Source organism: Vigna unguiculata, chromosome 10, assembly GCF_037176805.1.
Source record: "Vigna unguiculata cultivar grain cowpea cultivar isolate G323 ecotype 2 chromosome 10, ASM3717680v1, whole genome shotgun sequence".
Taxonomy (NCBI): Eukaryota; Viridiplantae; Streptophyta; class Magnoliopsida; order Fabales; family Fabaceae; genus Vigna; species Vigna unguiculata.
Genome location: NC_140801.1, coordinates 2,093,981 through 2,105,902, shown reverse-complemented (window position 1 = coordinate 2,105,902; position 11,922 = coordinate 2,093,981).

The following is an 11,922-nucleotide window of genomic DNA, read 5'->3' as shown; positions in this document are numbered from 1 at the left end:
TTTTGGGGTACCCTTATATCATAGGAAGGGCTTGGGATTTGGTACACCGACAAAGGTACAAATCAGAATTGATTATTAATTCATGGTGAGTTCTTGAGTTCTTAATTTCTACTCGTTAAACATGCAAACTGTACGTGCACCGTTGGATTTGAGAACCGGACACGTGTCACGCATCGAAGGTAAGATGCAGGGTATCCACAAGAACTATTCTGGTCGAATGCGGGGTACCCGTGCTTGAACATACCCAAATATTTTATTCTCTAATGATTTGATTTTTCCTACACAATTTTATGCTTCTAATTTTACGTGTTAGAAATTTTTTTTCTTTTTGTCTATATAGTTTTATGATATTTTTTTTTCTGGTCCTACATTTTTATCATGGCATAATATCTTATTCATTTGAATTGGCCATTTTAGGATAACCTTAGTTTGACACCATTATTAGAAAAACATTCTAAAAGAAAATTAAGAATATTTAAAATTACTGAGTCATGTGTAAATTATGTAAGAAATTCTGATATGTTTCTGACTTTAAAAGTGTTTGTAGGTCTTTCTTTCCTGTATGTTATTAGTTAAGTTTTGTATTTCATCTTTACTCAACCTGAAATATTTTATTTGGTCATATTTAAGTTTTTAATGGTTTTTAATATGTAACATTGTCAAAACAAATGAATATTATTTTCAATACAAGTTAATCGGTGTGACTTTTAAATTATGGTAAGGAAAATAGATTGTTTTTGACTTCTATATCTAAATATTAAGTATCTTGATTTGAACAAGTACAATTAAATTAGATTCTGCAACTTTATATTCAAAAAAAAAAAATTATGGTACATAAGAATGTTAGGTTGAGTTATATACTATGACACCAAAAATTAGGGTTCAATTATCTGTGTACTAGGAATGTAATTACATTAAAAATTGAGAGATGAAGTTTTGTTCTTTGTAATAATTTATAGGTTAAAATACCTTTTTGGTCCCAATTTTCGTCAAGTTTTTTTAAATAAGTCCTAATTTTGGTTGTGTTCAAATAGGTCCCAATTTTCGTCAATTTTGTTCAATTGGGTCCTTTTTTGCTAACACCGTTTAAATCATTAACTGCCATGAATAGTGACTGTCACGTGTCACTTTGTGGTTTTTTTGGATTTTTTTTTTTGAATTTTTTTTAAAAAAAATTTAATTTTTTTTAAATGTACACGTGTCAGCCCACGAGCGTGCCACGTGTCACTTCGTGGTTTTTTTGAATTTTTTATTTTATTTTTTTTCAATTTTTTTAAATTTTTTTTAAATGTCCACGTGTCAACCCAGTAGTGTGCCACGTGTCAAAGTCAATATTTTATATTCAATTTGGTCCCTATATTTGTTATTTTTGTTTAATTAGGTCCCAATTTTTGTTAACATTAACCAATTTGGTCCCTATCGAAGATGTGACCAAATTTAATTTTTATATCAAATTTATAATGATGTGAATTTTAATATATTATATAAAAATATTTAATAAAAAATGTGAATTTTACTATAAAAATTAAATTTGGTTTTAAATTAGAGAGGGACCAAATTGGTTAATGTTAACAAAAATTAGGACCTAATTGAACAAAAATAACAAATATAGGGACCAAATTGAATTTAGAACATTGAGTTTGACACGTGGCACGCTACTGGGTTGACACGTGGACATTTTTAAAAAATTCAAAAAAATTCAAAAAAATTCAAAAAAAAAATCAAAAAAACCACGAAGTGACACGTGGCACACTCCTGGGTTGACACGTGTACATTTTAAAAAAAATTTAAAAAAAAATAAACAAAAATAAATAAAAATCAAAAAAACCACGAAGTGACACGTGGCAGTCACTGTTCATGGCCGTTAATGATTTAAACGGTGTTAGCAAAAAAAGACCCAATTGAACAAAATTGACGAAAATTGGGACTTGTTTGAACACAAAACCAAAATTAGGACTTATTTGAAAAAACTTGACAAAAATTGGGACTAAAAAGGTATTTTAACCTAATTTATAAGACTCAAGAAATCTTTGCTGTAAAGGATATTTGTGGTTTGAAAATTAAAATTGTACCAAATTCAAGATTTTATTGGTTATTTTTATGGTTAATTATGTTTTTGTCCCTTAATTTTCAGTAAATTTTGAAATTAGTCTATTTTGAAACTTTGGACCAACTTAGTCTTTTATCTATCAAAATATGTGGATTTAGTCATCTTAATCAAATTTTGTTAGGTTTATTTGATGTTTCGTACGCATTTCAGGATTGTATTTAAGTTGTTTATACTATTTGACACATTTTTGCTTTAACGTTAAGTCAAATATTACTATAAAACACGCTTGAAATGTCAAATAAACTTAACAAAATTTTATTAAAATGACTAAATTCATATATTTCAAAGAATGAATGACTAATTCCAACTTTGAACTAAATTAGTTCAAAGTTTCAAAAGGGACTAATTTCAAAATTCAATAAAAGTTAAACCAAAAACATATTTAACCCATTATTTTTAATTATGTAAACAGTGCCTTTTTATATTTATTGTTAAGTTAAATTAAATTAATACTTGCTAATTGATTACACAGTTAACATTAGTACAACTAGACACATTTTCAAATTGTCATAAATACAATTTTTATCAATACATTTAAATTTGAAGGTTTTCGACAACTAAAAAAAAATTAAACATGTGTTATTTGAATAAGAATATGTACTCTAAAAGTATTATTTAAATAAGAATTTTGTTGACCACTTTGTTCAACATTCTATTACCATCAGATCCCTCATTTCACAACGATGAAAATTTGAGTCATGCAAAAGAAAACTGATATTACATATATTTTTTGTTTCACAATAGCTTTAATTTGAGACATCCAAATAAAATTGATATTACATATTTTTATTTTATGTTCTTTTAATAATTTGATTACTTTTCTGGTGTTACTAATTATTTATTTTGTTTAATGTTCTTGCACTATTAATAAACAATTTAATTTGGTTCATTGTTTTTAAAACATAGTTTGTTTCTGTTCTCTAAAATTGACTTCAGTGTCTTTATCAGCCACAACACAATCAACATTTTAAAATTAAGCATTACTTGAAATTTTATAAATAATTAAGAAATAGTATGAAATAATAATTTACAGAGTAATAATTATTAAAAAATAAAATTGATATATTTTAATTTTAAATTTAATAACGGGGTAAATAAAATTTTAAACATTCATCGTACGATAAAAATAAAATATGTAATAAAATATATAGTATATGATAAAATTTATTAATGTAATATACTAATGTGACAAATTATTAAGAAACTTACTAATATTCATATTATAATATAATAATTTCATAAATAAAGTATATATATATATATATATATATATATATATATATATATATATATATATATATATATATATATATATATAAACACAACACGCACACATTCTCGAGGTGCAGGTGCATTACGTGCATTATATTTTATGCCCACGTGATCAAGGAACATATTATTTTTTTCAGACTGTTTGTGCGTTTATAATTAATGATTTATATGTTGATGGTACGAGAAGGGGAGAAGTTTGTTTGAGACTATGTAAATTACTAAAGAGTTTGTTTGAATTCCTACAACTTCTTTAAGAGTTTGTTTTTTATCTTTGTGATGATCCGTTACAATAGCATACATATAAGATATTTGACATCACTTTTAATTAAAAATTTTAAGACAATAGGATTATGAATTTTTATGTTTATATAATATTTAATTTTGTCTATTCTATTCAATGTGGGACTTTGACTCACACTTAAATTATTTCCAACGATAATACATGTATTTTAGTCTCTCTCCATGAGAAAAACAAAGATAAATATTTGAAACCAAACAAAATATTATTTCCATAGAAACGTAAATTAGAGATGAACCCCTTTGCGTCTATCTATTGTCGATAATTTTTTTTTTCCCGAAATTGTCCTAAAAAAGTTATGATTTTAAAAAATGTAGTATATATATATATATATGGATCTCTCTATTCACACTTTTATTCACATATAAATATGTTACCATATCATATCCTTTCAACTATCCATTTAAGTCTCTTATCACCGATTATTATCATATGTTTATGTTTAGGAAATATGATAACTTTGTATTAATTATAACATAATAAGATATGATTAATTAAAATTTATGCTTAAGAGAAAGCATGAAATTAATATGAGATTAAAAATAACATTTTTCAAAATTTAAGTGTGAGTGTAAACATTTATGATGCATTGAGACTTCAATTTAAGTCATGTATCTGTATCCGACATGTACCTGTGACTAATATTTTATGATACTTTACCAATACACACGATATCTAATCTGTACTTATATTGAAGTATCTAATCTGTACAACAGTAATACTTTTATGAAGACAATGATTTATAATTTTTATGTTGACAATTTTAATTTAGATTCATACAATAATAATTATATATTTATCATATTTTTAAAAATTATTATATATTTTTTAATATATAAATATATATACACACCCATATGTATATGCATGTATAATATAATGTAATGTAAATTTTTTATCCTGTTTAATGTGCATGGTTAAAAGAATGTTAAGTATTGAAACGAAATCAACTTTTTTTCATTTTCCCTTTATATTGAGCCTGTTTATGCACTTTATTATTGTAGTTTATGGATTTGTTTTAACATATTTTTGCTAAGGAATTTTAGCATGTAGTTTGTCACCGCTCATCCTTAAAAAATAAATAAATAAATAAATAAATAAATAAAACAACCTTTGCAAGTGTTCATGAAATGATTCGACAATGCAACTTTAAAGATAAGAAAATTTTGAATAAGCTTATTCTAAATCATAGTTAAAACAGTTAAACTTATATATTTAATAGATAGTTTGTGCAAGAAATGAGTGTTTGACTTTCATAAACTAAGGTGTAGCACTACTAAATTTATGTAATTAGTGAAACTTAAAGACTTATTAAGTAATAAAAGCTAACTTAAAATAGTTCCATATTAGAAGAAAGTCTAAGTTAAAATAGATCCATAGAAGAAAGTCTAAGTTAAAATAGCTCTACATTAGAAGAGAGTTTATGATTATGAGCAAGAGCATAACCTACCACATTTAACACTCAAGATTATAAGATTTTATATGTAGCTATTCTTCGACTCTTAATAATTACATCTTAAAAGCTCTGGATTTTTTTTTGGAAATATTTAACACAATTTAAAAAATAAATAATTAAAATAAAATGTTATTGTTACTCATAATTTTATGGACTATAGATGCATGATGGGTAAACGGTTTTTAACTTTATTATATTTATTGTTTTAAATCAAATTTATTACAATTGACTCATAAGTTTCTCTTCTACCTACAAATACCATCTATTTCTATGGAAATAATAGACAACAAACACATCAGCTTATAAAAAGTGATTTTTAGTCTTCTAGTATATATATTGTAAGATATTGGTATTTATAAGGTTCAGAGATCATTCGTTGCATGCACACGATTGATTGAATGGGTAGTTGTGTATCTTGAGAGAAAAGCATAGATAATTTTATTTTGTCCTGTGTGATAGGAATGTTTTCTCTTTAAGAATAACATTGCGTCTCAACCCAAATTTTTCAACTATTTATAATTTAGTTCTATATTGTTATTATTATTATTATTTGCTATTTGACTTTATGAATCTTTTGTTATCCATATTTTTATCTTATTTTAATTATTATATAATTATTATTATTCATTGTGATTAATATTTTTCTAACATTTTTATCTTAAAAGCTATTTGAAAACACTTTTCCCTTAAGCATGGAGCATCAGTGTACATGTTATAATTTTTTTTTTTTTTTAAACACCTTATTCATAAGGAATAAGTGTACGAGCAATACTTCATGGAGATCTAACCATAAAAATATGTAAATTTTCTTTCATAGACTCTCAATAGATGTTCAAGCCTAAGGGATCTATGTATAATTTATATTTTGAGATGATGTGGACTATGATGGTTATAATATCCCAACCCACAATAATTTATACTATAATAAGGTATTAGGGCGACTTTGACACATCATTAATCTAAGCCTATTCAAGTAAAAGTCGATAAAATATCATAAATAAGTGACAAATTTAAAATATATATGATTCGTTACGTGTTTGTTGACTCAGGTGAATCTACTTTGATTCCAATGTTAAAGTGCAAAGACAAAAACTTAAATAACAGATAAAAGAGATAAAGAAAAAAAAAACAACCATTTTATTAGAAAAAAAAAAAGACACCAATCTTATAAGATCATTTTAACTCTTATAATAATATACTTGAATCATAAGTAAGAAATAACATATCCTAATTAATTACATAGATTAGTTTAGTAATAATTTAATTTATTCTCTAATAAGTCTATAATCTATGTGGTGTTATGTAATGATGATGATTTTTAATTTGAAATTAAATGATTTTCTGAAATGAATTCATATCATGATAAATGAAACATTTTTTTATATATTACTTTCAAAATGTAAATGTACATGTTCAAGTATAGAGCTTATAAAATGTAATGGCTCCCATTATTTTCATGTCAACTATTTATTTTTCCGAAATCGCATGATAAATCTATCATACTTGTATGTTACTCATGCAAAGGAGAAGCAAAATAAATGGCTTAGTAAGGAAATAAGAGAAATAGTTGTATGTAAAATTTCAACTTTAAAGTTTTATTTTATAAATATAAATTATGAAATATGATTAGTTTTATTTATTTCTTTTAGAAACAATATGCTTATGTCTTTTGAAAATTGGTATATTTGGTAGTTTGTTTCCCTTGTGAGGATAAATACTTTTGGAATATGAACTCAAACATTGACTCCAATTTTTTTAGAGACAGAGAACTTTCAAATAGAAAAATAATATATTAGAGACAAAAATAAGTTAGTATCTAAATAAAGAATAATGTTAATAAGAATTACGAGAGATGAATGTATTGTTTCTTCTAGACTTACTGAGATAAAATATATTGAATTTAGTGATGGATGTCTCTATATATTCAAGAGATTATTTAACTTGGCCAAATTAATCACTATAAGAATGTTTCAAATTAGTTGCAAAAAAATTACGTCTACATCAAGTATGATGCTAATAGCGCCGGCCTTACGCCCGCTAAGCCGACGCTACACAAGAAAAAAATATAAAATATTCAAAGTGGAAGTCAGATAATATATATTAACATTTTATATTATTATTTAAGTTTTACGTCGCAGTTAAAACGACGCAATAGAGTCACGTAAGTATGGGACGTAATAGAGTCGCGCAAGTCTGAAACGCAATAGTGTCCACTTTTGTTGACTCTTTGTCGACGTTAGGTCTAAGAAAGAGGGAAAATGAGAAGTTAAAAAGATTCGCGCATATTAAAGTTTCTCCCTTTTATTTGGAGTCCTGACCTTTCAGCTAGCTCGAACCCAATTCGCACGTAATACTTCGAAGAAGAAGCTACATTTCGAGAAGAAGTTTCATTTCTCACTTCTTCGAGCAAGAAGCTGTTTTTCTCACTTCTTCGAGCAAGAAGATGCATTCCTCACTTCTTTGAACAACGAGGTGCATTTCTTTTTTGCTGTTCCAGCTGCATTTCTGTACCACATTTATTTTCCAGCTTCATTTCTCATTTCTTTTGCAGTGCACCTCTGAACTCCATTCATGTCGGACCTCCATTTCTTATGAAGATTGGTGAACGAACAAATTTCAAGGTTCATGGAGCTTGAGTGAATCCCCACTTGGTTGTTGATTTCACAAATTTGACTGGGAGTTACTAGGTAAGGTCAAAACACCTCTCTGATTCTTTGATTGTCAAACCCTAATGTATCTCAATATTGAAGTCGAACGTGATTGGGAGGTACTAGCATAGGCATATGTTTAGCCTGCAGAAAATGGTATTGTAGCATTGCCCAATTGGTTTTTTATGGCTTTCTGTTCTTGCCAAAGTTGGTGAAGAGGACAAGAATTTTCTTGCAACCCTTTTGTTATCCATTCACCATCACTGGTCTGGTGTGCCTTTTTCCACCTTGTAAGTCACATTTGTTTTGAATCTTTCTCTGCTTCTTGACCCAGTTGTGTAAGACTTTGATGGTCTATGAAAGAAGTGTATGCTCAATCCATCTCTTGTAATGTAACTTGTCCTAGTATATTAGCTGTCATGTAACTTTGTTGCATTTTTGTCAAGTCGTGTGAGTGTTACCTTCAACAATAGGTAAAACAGGTGGTGGTTGGTTGAAACTAGTTTACAATTAAGCCTATGGTCGTACAAATTTGTGTGTGCAATGGTGTTATATCAACAAATGGTGTTATATCAGCAGCTACCTTAGTCTTTTCATGTCTTGTTTCACTTTTTGCTGCAAAAGCAAACTCTAGTTTTACCAAAAGAATGTTGAATTCCGTGAATCATGTTAGCTTTGGTCAACTATGCAAGTGAGACATTCAATTCATTGATTTGAGAAAAAAGTATCCAATTCAAATCATAACTATGCAAGTGTCCAATCAAGTGTGCCTAGGTAAGATTTGTTCCTATTTTTCTTTTGACCACAATCTGCCTATGTTCCTCCTGAAAATTTAGGAAGTTAAATTTTAAAATCATTGAATACAGAAGAAAGAAGATTGTACAGGGTCTTCAGTACTTATTCTCATGTTTTCGAAAACAATCAGATTCTCAACAAAAAATTTAATGAGCCTTGTAAGAGTAGCAATTGTGTTATCATGGCCTGCAACTACCAAAAGAATGCAAATTTTGTCATCGTCCAAGGTATTTACCTCATAAATGTCAAAAGGGAAGACATAAAAATGTTCCAGTTAAAAGAATGTTCTACTTGCCAATCATCCCAAATTGCAACGTTTATATGCATCTGTGGAAACAACGTCACAAATGAAATGGCATTATGAAAATAGAAGATATGATGGTATGTTACGACATCCATCTGATGGAAAATCATGGAAACACTTTGATGAGATCTATCCAGATTTTGCTGCAGACCCACGACATGTAAGACTTGGTTTATGTGCTGATGGCTTCACTCCTTACATCCAAGCTTTAACATCGCCATACTCTTGTTGGCCAGTTTTTGTAACTCCTTATAACCTACCACCTAATATGTGTATGACCAAACCATTCATCTTTCTTACTTGTGTCATACCTGGTCCAACTAGGGATGTCAAAAATATCCGTACCCGTGGGTATCCGCGGATAAAACCCACAACGGGTAGAAAACGAATATTAAAAATGGATACCCGCTACCCGTAGGCACGGGTATTTTTGATACCCGCATGTTAACGGGGCGGGTATGGATATCATAGTACTCGTACCCGTGGATACCCGTACCCACTAAACTTACACCCCCCTTGACATTTTTCTCTTTTTTTTTTTTTGAAATTGGGCATATACATCAAACCTTATATAGACAATAACGTTTATGATATGCTTGTTGTCAAATGATAGAATTAAAATAAGAATACTTGGCATGTGGCAATTGAGGTTTATTATTTGCTTATTTTGTTTATTTTTCAGGAACCAATCGGAGGAAGTGAGTTTGTTGATCAAAACACTAATTAAAGAATTTCCATTGTGTTGAACGTCATCTTATATTTGCTTCTACAATTATTTGGACTTGTATCAACTTGAGTTTATTTGAACTTTATTTAAAATTTATGACAGTGATGTATTTTATTTTATTTTATTTGAATTTATGATTAAATATTTGTTTTTTAAATAATTTTGCAAATACCCGCGGGTACCCGTGAATACTTGTGGATATGAAAAAAATAGGTGGATACCCGCACAATGGATACCCGACGGATATGGGTACGGGTACGGGACAAATATTTATCAGCGGGTAGGGTACGGGGGAGCTACTACTCGTACCCTATCCGCCCCGTTGACATCCCTAGGTCCAACGAACCCAACCAAAAAAATTGATGTGTACTTGCAACCTCTGATTGATGACCTCCAAAAATTGTGGAGTGAAGGTGTCATGACATATGATATTTCGACAAGAGAAAACTTTGTAATGAGAGCATGTTTGATGTGGACAATAAATGATTTTCCTACTTATGCCATGTTGTTTGGTTGGGGGACAAAAGGCAAATTAGCATGTCTTCAGCAAAAGGTGGAGCACTCCACACTACAGGTCGCAAATCCCACCTAGACATTGCATTGGGATTGGTAAGTTTTATATAATACATAAAAAATTACTTACTTTACATGGATTTTATGTAATCTTTTCTCCTATTTTACTAATTCTATAACTTATGTCAGGAGCGAAAACATGGTCGTCCCGCGGATCCAGATAAGTTATTTCTTGTCACTCACAAGAAGAAGGATGGTGCTTGGGTAGATGCACGTGCACATGAAACCTATGTATGTTATTCAATTTATTATCATATTATTTTTATTTTAATGCTACATTTCTAATACTTTCAAACATTGTGATTGATAGGAAGCATATCGTCAACGTGTGGAAGAAATAGAGTCAGATGGTTTTGTAGGATCCACAACATCAACAAGGCTTCAATGTTGGAAAGAAGTTGCTGGAGGGAAGAGTCGAGGTCGAGTTTATGGCACTGGTGACCTGGGAGCTAATATTCAACCTGGTGTCACATCCCTCACTCAACCTTCCTTATCCCGTACAGAGGATGAACATGCACGTCAATGAACGGCTTGAGCAAGAGTTGGCTGAAACAAAAAGATATTGTGCCATGATACAAGAAGAAATGAAGCTCATTCGGCAACAATTAGCCTTGGTCTTGGAAAAGCAGTCTACAAACAGTTCCACCGGTACTAGTCAAGTGCATCATCATTATGATGAAGACTTGGATGATCAACCAATACTTTGAACATGATTTCTCGGTATACTCTCTTCATCAAATATTTTTGTTCAATTATATGGTATATAATATTTTTAAGCTTCAAATATTTATATATCTTTCAATTCTTTTTACAGGTTTTCGTTGCATCTTGACTTTGATTTTGGACTTAAGTTGGATGTATTATTTAGAACTATAGAACTTTAGTAGTAGTATGATAGTGAACATTATAATAGACTTATTGACCAATGTAATCGCAATCACTTTCTGGACAAATATTTGCTTCCTTTATTGCTATATTTTCAAGTACAATATTGTTATAATTTGATGCTCAAAATTATCACTTTTGAAGTTGAGAGTAATTCTGGTTGAAGTTGGAAATAATATGATTTAATGTATATATGTATGTTATTTATCACGTTTAATATCAAAACAGAGCATGCAAATACATCAAATTGGTTTGCTACTCTATAGCTTGCGTCAGCCATAACATCAGCTAGGCCCACTCTACATCAAAACTAATTTAAAATTCACACGACTATGCTCACACTATAGCGTCGCATTTAGAGACAAGTAAAACCACGCTATAGCGTCTACATAAGGCGAACTCTATAGTGTCTACATACGGCGGACTCCATAACGTCTACAATTGGCCGACTCTATAGCGTCTCCATACGGTCCACTCTATAGCATCTACATAAAGTCGACTCTATAATGTTTACTTAGAGTCTCGTATGGCTAATTCTATAGCATCTACTTTCGATCGACTCTATAGAGTTCCTTCATAGCCTGTTGGGACGCTTGGTCGACGCTATAGAGTCCATTTTTTACTCTTAGAGTCTACTTTTGGCTGACTCTAATTTACTATTTTCTTGTAGTGAATGGTGTCTTGGAATTACAAAGATTTAAAAAATCATTTCTTCAAATATAAAATGTTCATTCTTCCATAAGACGTTTGTAGTAGTTATACATGTTAGAAAAATAATTTTTTATAGGCAAAAACAAATATTGAGAGACTTAAAACTAAAAATATTGAATGCATGTTATTTTTAAGTTGATAGT